The sequence below is a fragment of the Heptranchias perlo genome, chromosome 26, assembly GCF_035084215.1.
Source record: "Heptranchias perlo isolate sHepPer1 chromosome 26, sHepPer1.hap1, whole genome shotgun sequence".
NCBI lineage: Eukaryota > Metazoa > Chordata > Chondrichthyes > Hexanchiformes > Hexanchidae > Heptranchias > Heptranchias perlo.
Genome location: NC_090350.1, coordinates 28,669,682 through 28,688,088, shown reverse-complemented (window position 1 = coordinate 28,688,088; position 18,407 = coordinate 28,669,682). Strand labels below are relative to the sequence as shown.

Below are 18,407 nucleotides of genomic sequence, written 5' to 3'. Positions count from 1 at the left end.
CCAACATTCCTATATCGACCAACAACACCAAAAAATAAAACCTCAGATTAACGGCCCAGGCATCAAGCTGTGGAACAGCAGGAGGTGGAGACACGCCTGTGATTTCCCACACATTTCAGCCATGTTATTGAAGTTATCTCAGCTGCTCTCATGCACAGTCTAGCAAATAGTGACAGAGGAGAAAGTTACCTGAATCGGGAACTGCGCGTGGCATGAGGAACCTAAGGAAATAATTGAAACGTGGTGGATAAAAGAACAAACCATAAAATGTTTGTGTGGATTGCCCTGCTGAGAAATCTGTGCACTTTGTAGTCAGTTAGACCCCATGGGTTTTGACATGCTTGGCACCGCAGAATCCCAGCCACACTTACTAAAAATGTTACAATTTAAAATGGTCAGTTTGCAACTAGAAGGGTTGCTGTAGTTTCAAAGAGCACTGTGCAGAATGTACTGTGTGGAACATGGGATGGAAAATTTGTAGCGAGGTCAAAATTGACATTTGCTGCAGTTGCATGTATTTAGTTTGTAAGAGGTGCAGTGAGATTGTGTTTTAAGGTAGAGGGAGCTTCACTCTATGGGAGGGTGTCCAACCTTTTCATCTTGGTGTGCTGCTTACCTACATACCATGAAGTGTCATGGGCCACTTACAAGTTTAAATCCATGTTCCCATTTTTTTCAAGCTGATGCAACTAACAGATCCTGTTGTTCTGATTTAGGATTTAACCACTAATGAGGCAACAGTGCTAAAAACAACCCTTTACAAACCACCAGCCTCACAAAATTCGAACAAGACAAACCAGGGGTAATTTTCAGATTTCACACTCCTGGTGGGAGCCTCGGCTGCTGGGAGTGCAGATTGGAAATTGGGTGCAAGCAGTGCATGATTTTCTGACCATTCATAAAGAGCATCGTATTTATAAGAGTGGATGGCTAAGAGCATCGTGTGTACAAGAGTGGTGTGTACAAGAATGAATGACTGAGAGCGCATGGGTACATGAGAGCGAGTGACTTTGAGTGCCATGTGAACAAGGGAACAAGCAAATGTTGCCAGAAAAAACAAATGATTGAGAATGGCTTATGTAGAAAAAAGCAAATGATTGAGATCACAGTGCGTAAAAGCGCGTCATGTGTATGCAAAGCAAGGAACTGAGCATGCCGTGTACAAGAGAACAAATGATTGAGAATGGCAAGTGTAGAAGAAAGCGAATGACTGAGAGGTGCTCATTAAAACGACAGCAACCCTTCTAGTTGCAGACTGACCATTTTAAATTGCAAATAATGCTTCTCCTGCAAACCCATCTATGGACTGAACTGTACTGCAGTCCACTGTACTGAGTACAATGGGGTTATGGAAAAGTTTAAAATGCTTGTGGAAGGGTGAGCTGTATACCATTTTGTTGGTAGCTGCATTTATTTAAGAAAAATTGTGAGCTTTGTGTATGAGTAATATGCTCAGGAATAATCAAAGCTCAGCAGAATCTAAAGATTCATTTTTAATAACGCAGCTTTCTTATATTAGGTTTAATCGAGAAAAATGGAAAGTTGGGAGAGATTTCAAGCAACAATCTTACTGAAGTATTCAGATGAGATCATAAACCACATAAGCAAACGTTGAGCAATTTGTAACCATCATCCGAGCGCAAAAACAAGATTAGAGCTTTAAAATCACTCCCATGTGTCCAACATAATATTTGTCATATGTACTATAGAGTCTGTGGGTGGTATTGTTCTGTTTTTGTCTTGTTTTGGTGTCAGGTGCCATTCACAGCTATGAACTGCCTGTAGCTAATACGTGATGACATTGACACGGAACGATTAATGACTACGACAGTGCCACTGCAAGTGTATCAAGTGATAATCCACAGGATTACCAGTAAATAACAGTCAGTATATATTATTAATTGTTTACTAGATTACTTGGATGGATTTAAGCATTAAAGTAAATATTTTGCTAAGTGTTATTTTGTACACATTTTACAATAATGTAACTTGACTGTGCTGAAAAGACAGTATATATTTTGGGGATGGGATGTCAGTCTGTTGGAAGATTGATCTCCAGTAACCCCAGAATTTGAACACAGTCCAAATACCTAGGATGTCTTCTCTCCAGAGGCTGGTTAGAGACTGAGAGAGATTAATCTGGAGAATACCTGTATGATCTAGTTCAGTATCATGTTAAAATAAAAAGTCAGAATATGGTAGAGGGCTCCATCCTCTTTGAGATATAAGCACAAAAATGGTGGAAGTGGAGGGAGGAGCTGAGAAACTTTCCCTTCAATTTCCCTTCTCTCCACATTACTGGAAATAGCTGACTCATTCTATGCTATGGCCCTGTTCACATGAGAACCTGGACACCGAGCATCATTGGGCTATTCAATCAACAACAACTTGCACTTATATAGCGTCTTTCACACAGAAAAATCTTCCAAGGTGCTTCACAGAAGTGTAGACATAAAATGTTTGCTGAGCCAAAGAAAGAGATACTAGGAGGGGTGACAGAAGGCTGAGTCAAAGAGGTGGGTTTTAAAGAGAGTCTTAAAGGAGGGGGGCAGGTGGAGAGGCAGAAAGGTTTAGGGAGGGAATTCCCAATTTAGAGCCTAGACAGTTGAAGGAACGGCCACCAATGGGGGGGCAAAATAAGTGGGGAATGCACAAGCGGAAGCAACATGCTATAATAAGAGCTAAGCAATTCCACAACCAACAGATCAGATCAAAGCTCTGCAGTCCTGCCACATCCAGTCATGAATGGTGGTGGACAATTAAACAACTAACGGGAGGAGGAGGCTTTGTAAACATCCCCATCCTCAATGATGGCGGAGTCCAGCACGTGAATGCAAAAGACAGGGCTGAAGCGTTTGCAACCATCTTCAGCCAGAAGTGCCGAGTGGATGATCCATCTCGGCCTCTTCCCGATATCCCCACCATCACAGAAGCCAGCCTTCAGCCAATTCGATTCACTCCACGTGACATCAAGAAACGGCTGAGTGCACTGGATACAGCAAAGGCTATGGACCCCGACAACATCCCGGCTGTAGTGCTGAAGACTTGTGCTCCAGAACTAGCCGCGCCTCTAGCCAAGCTGTTCCAGTACAACTACAACACTGGCATCCACCCGACAATGTGGAAAATTGCCCAGGTATGTCCTGTCCACAAAAAGCAGGACAAATCCAATCCGGCCAATTACCGTCCCATCAGTCTACTCTCGATCATCAGCAAAGTGATGGAAGGTGTCGTCAACAGTGCTATCAAGCGGCACTTACTCATCAATAACCTGCTCACCGATGCTCAGTTTGGGTTCCGTCAGGATCACTCGGCTCCAGACCTCATTACAGCCTTGGTCCAAACATGGACAAAAGAGCTGAATTCCAGAGGTGAGGTGAGAGTGACTGCCCTTGACATCAAGGCAGCATTTGACCGAGTGTGGCACCAAGGAGCCCTAGTAAAATTGAAGTCAATGGGAATCAGGGGGAAAACTCTTTAGTGGCTGGAGTCATACCTAGCACAAAGGAAGATGGCAGTGGTTGTTGGAGGCCAATCATCTCAGCCCCAGGACATTGCTGCAGGAGTTCCTCAGGGCAGTGTCCTAGGCCCATCTTCAGCTGCTTCATCAATGACCTTCCCTCCATCATAAGGTCAGAAATGGCGATGTTCGCTGATGATTGCACAGTGTTCAGTTACATTTGCAACCCCTCAAATAATGAAACAGTCCGAGCCCGCATGCAGCAAGACCTGGACAACATAAGTGGCAAGTATCATTCGCGCCAGACAAGTGCCAGGCAATGACCATCTCCAACAAGAGAGAGTCTAACCACCTCCCCTTGACATTCAATGGCATTACCATCACCGAATCCCCCACCATCAACATCCTGGGGGTCACCATTGACCAGAAACTTAACTGGACCAACCATATAAATACTGTGGCTACAAGAGCAGGTCAGAGGTTGGGTATTCTGTGGCAAGTGACTCACCTCCTGACTCCCCAAAGCCTTTCCACCATCTACAAGGCACAAGTCAGGAATGTGATGGTATACTCTCCACTTGCCTGTATGAGTGCAGCTCCAACAACACTCAAGAAGCTCGACACCATCCAGGACAAAGCAGCCCGCTTGATTGGCACCCCATCCACCACCCTAAACATTCACTCCCTTCACCATCGGCGCACAGTAGCTGCAGTGTGTACCATCCACAGGAAGCACTGCAGCAACTCGCCAAGGCTTCTTCGACAGCACCTCCCAAACCCGTGACCTCTACCACCTAGAAGGACAAGAGCAGCAGGTACATGGGAACAACACCACCTGCATGTTTCCCTCCACGTCACACACCATCCCGACTTGGAAATATATTGCCTTTCCTTCATTGTCGCTGGGTCAAAATCCTGGAACTCCCTTCCTAACAGCACTGCGGGAGAACCTTCACCACACGGACTGCAGCAGTTCAAGAAGGCAGCTCACCACCACCTTCCCAATTAGGGATGGGCAATAAATGCCGGCCTCACCAGCGACGCCCACATCCCATGAACGAATAAAAAAAAGAGAACATTGCAGATAGCCAAACTATAATCTTCCAAAGTTCTCTCGATTCAGAAACTGTTCCTTTAGATTTGAAAATTGCAAATGTCACTCTGCTATGTAAAAAGGTGAGAGAGGGAAACCAGGGAATTATAGACCAGTTAGCCTAACATCTGTTGTCGGGAAATTACTCGAGTCTATAATTCAGGATCGAGTGACTGAACACCTTGAAATTTTTCAGCTGATCAGAGAGAGCCAGCATGGATTTGTAAAGGGTACGTCATGCCTGATGAACCTGATTGAATTTTTTGAAGAGGGGAATATCTATGGATGTTGTTTACATGGACTTCCAGAAGGCATTCGATAAAGCACCTCATAAGAGACTGTTCGCTAAAGTTGAAGCTCATGGAATTGAGGGCAATTTATTGGCCTGGTTAGGAAATTGGCTGAGCGGCAGGAGACAGAGAGTAGGGATAATGGGCAGGTACTCAAATTGGTGGGATGTGTCTCGTGGTGTCGCACAGGGATCTGTGTTGGGGCCTCAACTATTCACTGTATTTATTAACGACTTAGATGGTGTGATAGAGAGCCACATATCCAAGTTTGCCGATGACACAAAGATAGGCAATTTCACATCGTTCACCTGACGAAGGAGGTAGCCTCCGAAAGCTTGTGAATTTAAAATAAAATTGCTGGACTATAACTTGGTGTTGTAAAATTGTTTACAATTGTCAACCCCAGTCCATCACCGGCATCTCCACATCATGACAAAGATAGGCAGCATTGTAAGCAGTGTAGTCGGATACATAACATTACAGAGAGATATTAATAGATTAAGTGAATGGGCAAAACTGTGGCAAATGGATTTCAATGTAGGCAAGTAAGAGGTCATCCATTTTGGATCTAAAAAGGATAGATCAGAGCACTTTCTAAATGGCAAAAAGCTCAAGACGGTGGAGGTCCAAAGAGACTTAGGTGTCCATGTACATAGATCATTAAAATGTCATGGACAGGCACAGAAAATAATCAAAAAGGCTAATGAAATGCTGGCCTTTATATCTAGAGGACTAGAATACAAGGGGGTAGAAGTTATGCTACAGCTATACAAAGCCCTGGTTAGACCACAGCTGGAGTATTGTGTTCCGTTCTGGGCACAGCACCTTAGGAAGGATATATTGGCCTTGGAGGGAGTGCAGTGTAGATTTACTAGAATGATACCTGGACTCCAAGTATTAAATTACGAGGAGAGATTACACAAACTAGGGTTGTATTCCATGGAATTCAGAAGATGAAGGGGTGATTTGATCGAAGTTTTCAAGATATCAAGGGGAACTGATAGGGTAGTTAGGGACATAGCCTAAAAATTAGAGCCAGGACTTTCAGGAGTGAAGTTAGGAAACACTTCTACACGCAAAGGGTGGTAGAAGTTTGGAACTCTCTTCCGCAGACGGCAGCTGATGCTGGCTCAATTGTTAATTTTAAATCTGAAATTGATAGATTTTTATTAACTTTTGCTAAGGCGGGTATATGGAGTTAAGTCACAGATCAACCATGATCTCACTGAATGGTGGAACAGGCTCAAGGGGCAAACCTACTCCTGTTCCTATGTTCCTAAGAGGCCAGAGTTTGAGGAACTCACAGTTCTCACAGGATTGTAACCCCGGAGAAGGTTACAGAGATAGGAAGGGGTGAGGTCATGAAAGGATTAAAACATTTTTTTAATTCATTCATGGGATGTGGGCGTGCCCATTTTTGCTGTTGCTTTTAAGGTCCCAATATGACGGGCGGGAAGCGTGCACACGTTTCCAGCCAGACGTGTGCAGCCCGCCATATTGGGCCTCCTTTACCCACACCTGAAACAGGCTTTAGGCCCTTTTTATACGCAAATAAGGGGCCTAACGTCTGTTTGAGGCATCCTGTCCAAGATTGGTTTGCCCTGAGGCAGCCAGCACTTGGCGGGGGTGGGGGGGCTAATTTTGACTTTGTGCAGAAGTGTAAAACAAGTGATAACAAATCAGCAGCCTGCTTTACATCTCTCCTGATTTTTATTTCCATTGAAATCAGGAGAGATGTTAAGTGGGCTGCCGATTCTCGATCACCCATTTTACACTATCCCACAAAGTCAAAATCTACCCTGGGGAATGCACCTTGTGCCCTCCGCCCACCAAAAAATGGAAAAGCCTGAATTTCTGGGCCTGTGGATTTGTGCTTTCCTGTCCCTTTAAGCAATATAAAGGAACCAACCATAGATAGAGGGCTAAAACGTCCCTCTGTTCAACCCATCATTTTGCATATCACGATAGGTGTCGGGCAAGCAGTCAAGTTCAAACCAGAATTTTGAATTAATCTCAGTCTGCCTCTCTCGTGACTATGAAGCGTTCATGCGTACATACACGTTGCATTACCATCACAATAATAGACTGGGCACCAATAGTAGTGGCCTCACTAATTCAGTGTATCATGCCACCGAATAAAACAGGTAAACACTGACAGCAAGGCTTACGACTAAACAATACGTTCAACACTCAGCTAGGCCATCAGGAAGAAATAGCCGGTGAAGATAAGATGTTTCCCTACAGAGAGGGAGACCTGGACCGCATGGCAATTTGTACTTCTCTGACAAGACGTGCAAGGATAACATCTCCTCCATTTGTTAATCTTAGCAAAAGAGTAGATTTGAGTATACAGTGCCAAACACTGCTTTATATTTGTGTCTATCTTTCTGCTAAAATTAATAATAGAAAATATACACTGTAGTGGTTAGTTATAGAGTTGTGCTTAGTTACAGAATTGCATTTATCTGGAAGCAGATCACAACAACAACAACTTGCATTTATATAGTGCCTTTGACGTAGTAAAATGTCCCAAGACGCCTTCACAGGAGCGTTATCAGACAAAATTTGACCACACAGAATGATGTCAGGGAAAAAATTGATGAGAGAGGAAATAAAAAAGGAAAAACTTATGTGAGGAGGGGTTAATTTTTAAATTAATTCCTTAATTTGATTAGACCAATGGTATGAGCCAGCATACTGTAAATCAGGAAAGATAAAACTTAAGTCATTAAAATGAGGGCGGTGGGGTGAAGTTGCTTTTGGTGGGGTACTAGGGCTGCCAGCTCCCAACCTGTGGGTCCCATACAGGTGGCGGTGAACCCAGATTAAAACTTGCTAGTTTTGCAAAAGTTGAAGGCCAGGAAGAGCTGTTTGCATGAGCTCTTTACAGCTGTCAGTCTCAGTGAGTCAGTAAGTCTACTTTGGGGGATGCCGCGATCCTACAGATCAGGAGCTCATGGCCCTGAAACCCCAGTAAACGAATATAAAAGAAGCTTAACAGAGTAGTGAGAAGGTAATATGAGGATGCTTTTTAAAGGAGCTGCTTATTCATCCTGTATTTACTGAAATACAATTAGGCTATGTGTCATTTTGCAGTAAAATGAGAAAATGTTGGAAACACTCAGCAGGTCAGACAGCGTCTGTGGAGAAGTGAAATTGAGTTAGCGGTGTTAATTTTAACCTCACCCACCCATTGGGAAACTGACGGGATCGGGTACAATGCAGGTTTGACACCCCCCAAGCGTATGTGCGTTTTGGGCGGGGTGCAAAACCAGTGTTCCACCCGATCCCATGGGTTTCTCGACAGGTGGGTTAGGTTAAAATTGCCTGCAACGTTTCAGGTCGATGATCTTTTCCAGTTCTGTTTCTCTCTCCTCAGATGTCGCCTGACCTGCTGAGTGTTTCCAGCATTCTCTGTTTTTATTTCAGATTTCCAGCGTCTGCAAGCTTTCACTTTTTGCATCATTTAGTAGCCTTGTTTAGCCAAAAAAAACCCAAGTCATTGCAACAATGTTTTGATGGTTAAGAGAGGAGTAGAAGGTGGGGAGGCAGGTCAAATTCATGGTGAAATACGGCATCCTACTGAAGGCACATCTCCAGGATCCGCATGATGTCATGTGTTTGCTCGTGCTGTTTTTTTCCCCATTGCTATCTATTGTTGCATCAGCCACTGAACAGCAGGATGGTTGGCATTTTGCATGATGTAATGCAGCAAACAAAAAGCGAGGCTGGAGAGGTCATTCAGTCCATTGTTAGCTGCAACAGAATGGCTTGATTCTGTAAATGAGAACCCCATGTTACTCTGCCGTTACACCGGTGAACAACCGCTTGTGTGTGTGTGTGTGTGTGTGTGTGCTGGCAAAGTGCCACGGGAGCTAAGTGTGCATAGCAACCCTTGTTGCCTTGGTGAGGCCAGGAAAAGGCCTTTAATGTGCGTTTGCATAAATTTGCAACACTCATGAAGCTGACACCTCCTTTCGCACCATATTAAAGGTGAAATCATCTCGTTTGCTGTTATCTGTCTTTTAAAAAAAATGATATGCACCTCAATTAAGTGGAAGCTTCGAAAAAAACATTAGAGCAGACATACTGTACACACCATAACAGGTGTAATTATTTTACTGCTGATTATTCCCTGTCTCAGTCAGAACGCAAACCAGTTTGTATTTGAACCACCTGACATCTGGGAAATTAATATTCTATAGGATTATAATCCTTGGTATTATAATAACAAACATAAAGATTGTTTGGCTATGATTAATGTTCACTGAATTCTCTACTAACCAGGGAAATATTCCAGTCTTGTGCTGTCAAAGGGCCTGTACTGACTGGTCTTAATTTGAAGTTCCCAAAAAAAAATTCATGTTGGCACTGCTTACTAAGTGCCAAAGAGTCAGGCACTGTGAACGTGGCATTTTTGTCATCATGACATTTAAAAGCAAGTAACCAGGGCGAAGGAAGGTTTGCTGCTTGAGTTAGCTTAATAAATAAAATATTAAAAAGTTCTTGTTTTTTTTTCCTTTCCCAGGCGCAGATAGTACATTAAATATTAAAGCTATCAAATTAGGTAAAAAAGACTATAAACTCCTTCAGCTGCATGCAGATCAGCACTGTTTTGCATAATTAAGAAATATGCCCAACTCCAAAAGCAAAATAGATGGATGCCTGATTGAGATGAATCGATTTTTAGCTGAAAGAACCAAAGGAGCCTTTTTCAGTTCGTTATGATAATACTTCACATCATGCACTTTGTGCTGTCTTGAACCATTTTGAGAAATGGTTTCCTTGTCCTGTGGTGCTCAGCATTGAGATCCCGTTGCTATGGTAACAGCTTGATGTAGTCTAGGCTGTTAACATGCTCGTGCTAATGCCCAAGAATAACAGAGTTCATTTAACACATGATTTGAACGCTAATTATGGCTGAAATGGTTTCCTTTTTTCACTATTTCCTACTGTCTGTATTCACTTAATCCGACATTTTGGGCTGGATTTTCCTCAATCCGACTTAGACTGAAATTTACATACATGGCAATTTACACCAACATTTCCTGAGAGTCTCATTAGCATATGGCAGAACGTGAAAACTGGCGTGAAATAAATAGAAATCAACGTAAACAGTTGGGGCCCAAGGAAAGTGCGGAATATACGTCATCTTCCTTCTTTAAGTCCCTCTTTATCGTACTGATATTATAAAAACTAAAGGTGAAGCCATCAAAACCATTGAGCACAGCGTGTTGAAGAAAATGCAACTGTGGAAGCTTTTCTCTTTTTCAGGTAACAGATTCTGATGCCATAATCAAAGCACTGCAGGTCTCAGAAGGGAGAAATAAAAAAACTCGCTAAGGAAATTGCAATAAAACACCAAAAATAGTGACTTTGGGTCTTCCTGCGCCGTACATTTACGCCCATTCAGAACTGGTGTAGTGCAGGAAACTAGCGTTTTTTGCGTGGGGGCGGAGCTATGTTAATGAGCTAAGTGGGGTTTCGGCAGATACAACTCAGGAGCTGTGCAAATGATCAAGGAAATTCATGCATAGCGAGGTCCTGGCGTAAAGCCAGTGTGTCACTTACGTGCGGATTTCCTTGGAAAAACCCAGCGTAACGCCACTCTTACACCATTGCTGCGTCGAGAATCCGGGCTCAAGTGATTTTATTAAATACAGGAGTGTCTGTTGATTGCAAACTGATTTTTTTTAAACACTGCCTAAACAACTTGGTCCAAGTAATAACCTGACCCGTTTCATTTAAAGGTATGCAGCATTTCACCTGCTAGTAATAGTGTTAAGTATTATGCTTACAGCTGGTAAGTACATCACTGGTTACTTAATGGGCAGTGCAGCAGTTTAGCTGGACTGAAGCCTTACTTATGCTTGTCTTTCAGGCCCGTATCTTTCTCACAAAAATGTTCACACTGCACTGCATTTCAGATCAGTAATTTGAAGTATTTCGAGGCTGTGGTCTGAGTGGGCCCTGTGAACTGATGGCAAGTAGAGAGAAAGGCTTTCCAAATCAAAGGAAATTCAGAGAGAGGTCCCAGGACAGGCCCCCCATCTCCTAATGGCTGGTTGCCCAGTGGCATCAGGAAAGGCCTAACAGCAAGTCATCTGCCTGTCCACTCAACTGGAGCTGTGTCTGCACCTGATGGATTGAACAGTTACAAAAGTAATGGAGCCTCGGAATCCATTCAAAAAATATCATCATTATGAGAATCACAAGAAACTGAATGGTCAGTTACCATTTTATATATACTTGATTTCACTATGTCAAATTTTGAGGCAGAATATTATTTTTTTTCTCTTTCAACAGCTTCCTTCCTCATATCTCAACTATATGCTTGTGTTTGGTTCCATGGGCAATGGATGCCCCCTGGTCGTAAGCCTCAACAATGTGGGTCGGCAGGCCACTTGATTACTGAGGGCATTACAGCAGAGCTCAATTCTGTCCTCAACCGAAGTCCACATACACGCACCTCAATCAGGGCTCACTGGATAGCGATGAGGAGCAGGAGCCCTGGACAACAGTTCCCTCTCTAACCCAGCAGCCCTGAGACCACCCCTACCACCATACTGTATAATCCACTACATACCGAGGATCGAAACGGAGTCTGGGCTTTAAGATTGCTATTGGTGTCTGCATTAGTGTGACTCTAATTGTTATTGATCACACTTAACACAAATTATTATTTTGTTCAATAATGTTCTGCATTAGCATGCACTTCAACATCTGTTGTTCATAAATTAGACGTAATGCGTGTTCATGCCCCACAGCTGCTTATTTTGCCCTGGAGAATTGAGAGGTGTTGCTGCTGAAAATAGGTGTTTTCAGGTTCCGGAATCTTGTTTGGGGAGAAGGACCTTACTTGGCTCCTCTCCCACTTTTGCATTTCCTGTCAGTGGCTGGTATCCATGGATATGCTGGAATCAGCTGTTAACATGGTAACCCAAAGAGCAAACGTGCAAGAACGAGTCTCTCTGTGTTTACTTTACTCCAAGAGGTGGCTTTAATACGAGGGCAGAATTGTAAACGCACATTTTCATGAGTCTACAATGGCGTTGGTTCCTGGAACATTATAGGGTGCAGCTAAAGGAAGGAGACTTGCATATCTGCAGTGTTTAAGCACCTTGTTAGGTCCAGGTCTATTTTCCCTGGTGTGCAAGAAGTATCTGGGGACATTTCATACTTATAATGAATTATCTTTCTTGCCCCCATAATACAATTTAAGTTTAATTGCACATAACCTCCACTGTAACACCTAGGATGTTGTGCTGTCTGTACTCAGTCTGAGGTCTTTGAAACAGGCAATGTTTAATAAAATGACGAATTGATTCCCTTTACTGGAGAATTTCAATGTACTGAACACTGCAGCAGTCGGATGCTTAGCCATTGAAAGCTTGGAATATTGTTACTGTTTTACATTCACCTTCACCTGTGTGGCAATGCAAAATTTCTTCCTATGTATGACCCACTGTAAATTAGAGAATCATGACTATGCTGTTGTTAGTTAATACGGTCACATGAGGGAGAATAACCAAGAGAAAGTTTTTTCAGGCAGTTATCTGCACATTTCAGTCGTCACTGTCATACACATGAAATAAAATTTGATAAAATTCCAGGTGCATTTTCCTGATTGTGGAAACTCCAGGCCAATTGTCTTTTTCAACATTTCTGAGGTTGTTTTATTTTTCAGAAGCCCATGTGTTTTAACTGAAGTCGGTCTCTGGAGTTATGTATCTCGCGTCCAGGTTTCCCCTTTACAGCTGTCCCAGTTCAGTTCAAATGCCAGATGGTCTCTGGTACTTAATTACCACTCATCATCGCAGTGCTTTTTTTCTCTTCAGAAAATGGCAGGTGATTTACTCAAGCCCCCAAGACCCACCTGATTGGAATCTTTGGTTTTCCAGCTAAAACTGAGAGTTGAGTTTTTTCCAACTCGAAAATCAAAGTGCGTTGGCATGAACAGTTCCACGCTGACTACAGTGGAATACTTACTGTGAGTTAACAGGGAATTGGCAGCACTGTAAATCTACAGCTGTACAGTGAGCCCTGGCATGTGATTCTGGTTTCATCCCATGTGCTATATGTAGCTCACAGCAGTGGGTTCAGAGTGCTGACTCTTTTTTTCCTGGACTGATTCCTTAAAGCCACAATCATGAACTCATTTTTCAAACTCATCACAAACTAACATTTGCAACCTCTCCACTTCAAAAACCTCAATGAGAAGCATGTGCTCTTTTTAAGACAATTCTCTCGAAAGTCACGATAAACAGATATTGCAGATCCTATTCGTGAAGATGTGTTAAGAGTTGGCTAATCTGCCACCCATGAAACCTCTTGTGACAATAAAAATCTCCATATGCATCATCCTGTAGATCGGACATTTCTTAAAACAAATGGGGTGCCATTTTCATCTCACTACCGTCCTGTTCTTTGGCATGAGCAGGGCAGCAGAGAGACAAAATCGCAACAAAATACCTACTGCTGACTTCCCACCGTCTTTGGGCCCGATGCAATTTTGCAAGGGTTGTTGAAATAAGAAGTCAACGCTCCCGCCTGATACAGGCCTGATGGGGGCCTCACAAATATATTTAAATCTGAATCCCACGATGTATTTAGGACCTGATGCAATTTTGTTCTTAAACTGAGTGGGGCACATGTGGCTCATGCTCCGCCCAGTGTCACTGAACGTAGAGTGGCCGAACCAACTGTTCTTAAAAGGACCACTGGATGCTGCTCCGTAAACAGAAACAGTAAGTTTTTAAACGATTTGTGTCCCGCCCACTGCTGGTCCCTCCGCAATGGGAAAGAAGATAAGGCAGGGTGTAAAATGGGCTGCCGATTGGTTACCGCCCATTTTGCACTACCGTAGAAGACCAATTTCACCTCCACGTTCTCCTACTGGACAAGAGGTTTCCACTTCTCACAATGGCCATTCTTATAATATATCTAAATAATATAGCTGTGGACTCATGGGTTCAACAGCTCATGATGCTTAGAGAGGAAACTACCTAACAGCCCATCAGTCAGGGTAGAATCTGAAAACAACTCCCTGTAATAAATGTACTGGACTTTGCACTAAAGCCCAACTTCTGGGAGGAAGCCAATGGGTGATTTGATAAAGGACGAGATCGTGTTCCAATTGATAGATTATTTCAATTTGACAGATTAGGGGAAGATTAGGGGGCCATGCATGTAAGTTACGCAAGGGTAACAAGGTTAGATATTAGGCGGCTCTTCTTTTCCCAGAGGATAGTAGACCTATGGTAGCTTGTGAGGTGAGTGCTGACTCTCTGAATACCTTCAGAAGAGAGCAGGACCAGTTCCTGGCTGACACGTAGCTCACATCTTATAAAAGGTAGGTAAAATACTAGGTAATATAAACATGGTCAAAATGGTCTCCTGGACTAGTTTTGATCACCTGAGGGGTTCGGAGAGGAATTTTCCCATTTTTTTCCCTAATTGGCTTTGGGTTTTTATCTGTTTATTTGCAACTCCCAGGGGATCACATGACTGCTGGTGGGGAGGGGATGTCTAATCAAGATGCTTCAGGCATGACCACTGTGAGGATCTGTTTTTGTATATTCATCTGACACAGTCTGAAATTGGAGGTGAGAACTGTCTAATAATTTTATAAATTTGTCATTAAATCATCAAAATGTTCACAATGTGCATCATTTCAACCTTCCTTCACCACCCCCCCCAACCAAGTAAACAGATTTAGTTTAGCATGTTTAGTGTATAGTTATAAGCTAACTTACTACAGGTTAATGCCAATGTATGGACAGCTTTTCACTGGGAACTGGGTAGACACCTCATATAATTTAGGACCCTCGTAGCTATTAAAGAGAGTAGAGTTTTCTTTCTATCAATCTGAGTTGGATTAAAATAATGTTCCAGAGGGGAAATAACAATATTCTCACTCATCGCTTCACTTAATCTCCATTCATAGAAGAATTGTACAGCACAGAAGGAGGCCATTCGGCCCATTGTGACTGTGCCGGCTCTTTGAAAGAACTATCCAATTAGTCCATTCCACTGTTTTTTTGGACTGCCATCGTGCTGATATTGGTATCTGTAGAGTGGAATGTGCAGGCAGCAGACCTGAATTTGGCTACCTACTGCAGGCCTCACTGAGCTCAGTGACAAACACGCCCTGCCCACGTGATTCATTTTTAATGTTATGAGAGCATGGACAGGAGAAATGCTTCCTAACATGAAAAAAAATCCATACCAATGAGTGGAAGTCGAGCTGTGCAATATTAGTAATAAGTGTGCCCACTGTTTTCAGCATAAATGTTATCCTAGTTCTTTAAAATGGGCTAACACTTTGTTAAAATAGCAGAGGAATTTCATATGAATGCATTAATACTTTTTTTTTACTAATATTGCACAGCTTGATTTCAACGCCCAAGTTTATAATGTAGCCAAGAGGTTAAATACAGTGCTTGAACACTTTTACAATGTGGCTTTACCCCAGGCTCCAGTTATATTACACTTAAGGCAAAGTTTGGACAATGTGAGACTACTTACTATCGATGACCTCACACTTTTCGGCTTAAGTACCCTCGGGTGAGGAGCTGGATCCTAAATTGAATTATCCGTCTCCATCATGGTGAAAGAGATCATGTGACAGCAGTCTTAAAAACATTCCAATTTGCAAGTTTTCATTTGTTTTTAAGACTTGTGGAATATTTCCAAGAAATCATCACACAGGAAAATACAGGAGAAACTGAAATAGTAAGCACGAGGCAGACTTGGCCTTCTGTGCTGTAACCATTCCATGATCCTAAATGTGGAGGGTTAGTAGATTATTAACTCTGAAGAGCTGATAAGTTAATTTGCTCAAGGATAGTTTCAGAGTGATTCAGTATGAAGTTGAACATTAAACCAAGCCGTTCAGTGATTGGCAGGCTATCTTTAGGGTTACACACCTTTGTTATTGCCGAAGCTACCTTACTTATATTTAGTGAAGTAATGCTTATGTGTTGGCAAAAATACAATCAGTTTATGTAAAATCTAAACTTCTGTGCTGGATGTATGACAAGTTTGAAAGTGAGGCAGGAACCAAAATATTTTTTAGTAACACAAATTGATCTCCTGTTGCATTGCACATGGATAGTCAAGACCAAGTGTATTCTTCAAGTGAAACAGGGATAGGATGTGGTCCCCATTTTAAAGTCTTAGTCAGCGGAGTGATCACCGCGCACCAGTCCAGGCCTGAGGCAAATTTGGCTTTGGTTTTATTTAAATGCCTCTGGCATCTTGCCAGTCGAGGAGAGTGGGAAATAGGCCAGTTCCTATATTGAGTCGGTTGGCAGACCAGGACTGAGGGAGGGGGATGGCGGGGGAGGTGGGGGGGGAGACGGATTTGATCCTGGACAGGACCTTGAATGGGCCGGCAGTAGGCCGGAGATTTCTGCGTGGACCAGGAGATGCATGAATCAATATGGCGACCAGTGCATTTCTGGCACAGTTCGGCTACAACAGATCACAACACGAAATTTGGAGGTCTAACACCGATTTTACACCAGAAAAGCGTGTGGACATGAGGTGAATTTCTGCCCCATACATTCTGTCCTTATTATTGTATAATTTTATATTATTATTATTTACAAATAAATAGCAAAACTTATAGCAATTCAGTAGCAGCAAAGTAGTTGATTGAAGCACAGGAATTTCTCTGCAATACAGGATAAGGAGCTGGGAAATGCAAAACTGAGATAATACATTACCACCACTGACAGAAGAACGTAATTACAGTATGACAAATTTATATAGGTAGTGCCCATTCTAAATGTGCGCAAAGGAATTTATTATGGAAAAAGGTTGACACAACAGACCTTCAGTAAGAAAATTTCCTGAAGTCTTTAGTGCTCTTCTGCCCTTTAAGTGGCCTCTCACCTCTTCTGGTGCTGTAGCAGCTGTCCCTCTTTATCCCTTGTTGGCTACAGTGGACTCTGTCATGGTGACAGAGATCCTGCCAGGAGCCTGCCCTACATTCTAGATGAGATCCGACCTGGGAAAATGGGTCTGGTTCAGTGTGTTGGGGGGAGATCCCGCTCCAATCCTGTAGGCACAGGATTAGGAAAATCCAGCCCACGATGTCTTCATTTTTCACCAAGTCCACTGTGTCTAGCTTATTTGAAAGCATAGTGAAACCGGACCAATTGGTTGCTAAGAGACCATTGTTGCCATCTTCACTCCGGCTGAAAATGCCCTGGGAAACTCCAGAACAGCAGCTGAATGGAAATACAAGGCAAGTAAAAAAGCAAAATACTGCAGATGTTGGGAATCTGAAACAAAATTAGAAAATGTATGTAACACACCACAGGTCAGTCAGCATTTGTGGAGAGAATAGACAAGCTAACATTTCAGGTGTGAACCCTTCCTCAAAACTGAAAAATAAGAGGTCGATGGGCAGATTAATACAATCAGAAACAGGGGAGAGGGAAAATATATATATATATATATATATATATATAAAATATATAGATAGAGAGAGAGAGAGAGAGGTAGAGAGGAATTGTGAGTGGAATGATGTTAAAGGCAAAGCGTGTTTAACTAACTTGATAAAGTTTTTTGATGAGGTAACAGAGAAGGTTGATGTGGGCAATGCGGTTGATGTGGTGTATATGGACTTTCAAAAGGCATTTGATAAAGTGCCACATAACTGTCAGCAAAATTGAAGCCCATGGAATAAAAGGGGCAGTGGCAGCATGGATACGAAATTGGCTAAGTGACAGGAAACAGAGAGTAGTGGTGAATGGTTGTTCTTTGAACTAGAGGAAGGTATACAGTGGTGTTCCCCAGGGGTTGGTACTAGGACCACTGCTTTTTTTTAATATATATTAATGGCTTGGACTTGGGTGTACAGGGCACAATTTCAAAATTTGCAGATGACACAAAACTTGGAAATGTTGTAAACAGTGAGGAGGATATCTATATACTTCAAGAGGACATAGACAGACTAGTGGAATGGGTGGACACATGGCAGATGAAATTTAATGCAGAGAATGGGAGAACCTTCATCACACAGACTGCAGCGGTTCAAGACGGTGGCTCATCACCACCTTCTCAAGGGCAATTAAGGATGGGCACTAAATGCTGGCCTTGCCAGCGAAGCCCACATCCCATGAACGAAAAAAAAAAGTGCGAAGCGATACATTTTGGCAGGAAGAATGAGGAGAGGCAATATGAACTAAATGTTACAATTCTAAAAGGGGTGCAGGAACAGAGAGACCTGGGGGTAAAAGTGCACAGGTCGTTGAAGGTGGCAGGGCAGGTTGAGAAAGCAGTTAAAAAAGCATATGGGATCCTGGGCTTTATAAATAGAGGCATAAAGTACAAAACCAAGGAAGTTATATTGAACCTTTATAAAACACTGGTTCGGCCATAACCAGAGTACTGTGTCCAATTCTGGGCACCACACTTTAGGAAGGATGTGAAGGCCTTAGAGAGGGTGCAGAAAAGATTTACTAGAATGGTTCCAGGGATGAAGGACTTCAGTTATGTGAATAGACTGGAGAAGCTGGGGTTGTTCTCCTTAGAGCAGAGAGGAGTTAAGAGG

The 18,407-nt window shown here is 42.7% G+C and overlaps 2 long non-coding RNA genes across 3 annotated transcripts in view; one reads left to right on the top strand and one right to left on the bottom strand.

Moving 5' to 3' along the window:
- Positions 1-12,659, top strand: part of LOC137342841 (uncharacterized) — a 28,643-nt gene extending 15,984 nt beyond the window's left edge. The window contains exons 3-4 of the long non-coding RNA XR_010967362.1: positions 10,771-11,069; positions 11,150-12,659. This is a non-coding gene — a long non-coding RNA (uncharacterized lncRNA). The remainder of the gene's footprint in view (positions 1-10,770; positions 11,070-11,149) is intronic.
- Positions 1-15,460, bottom strand: part of LOC137342843 (uncharacterized) — a 30,758-nt gene extending 15,298 nt beyond the window's left edge. For both annotated transcript variants that reach the window (XR_010967364.1, XR_010967363.1), the window contains exon 1: positions 15,371-15,460. This is a non-coding gene — a long non-coding RNA (uncharacterized lncRNA). The remainder of the gene's footprint in view (positions 1-15,370) is intronic.
- Between the last annotated feature and the right edge of the window lie 2,947 nt (positions 15,461-18,407).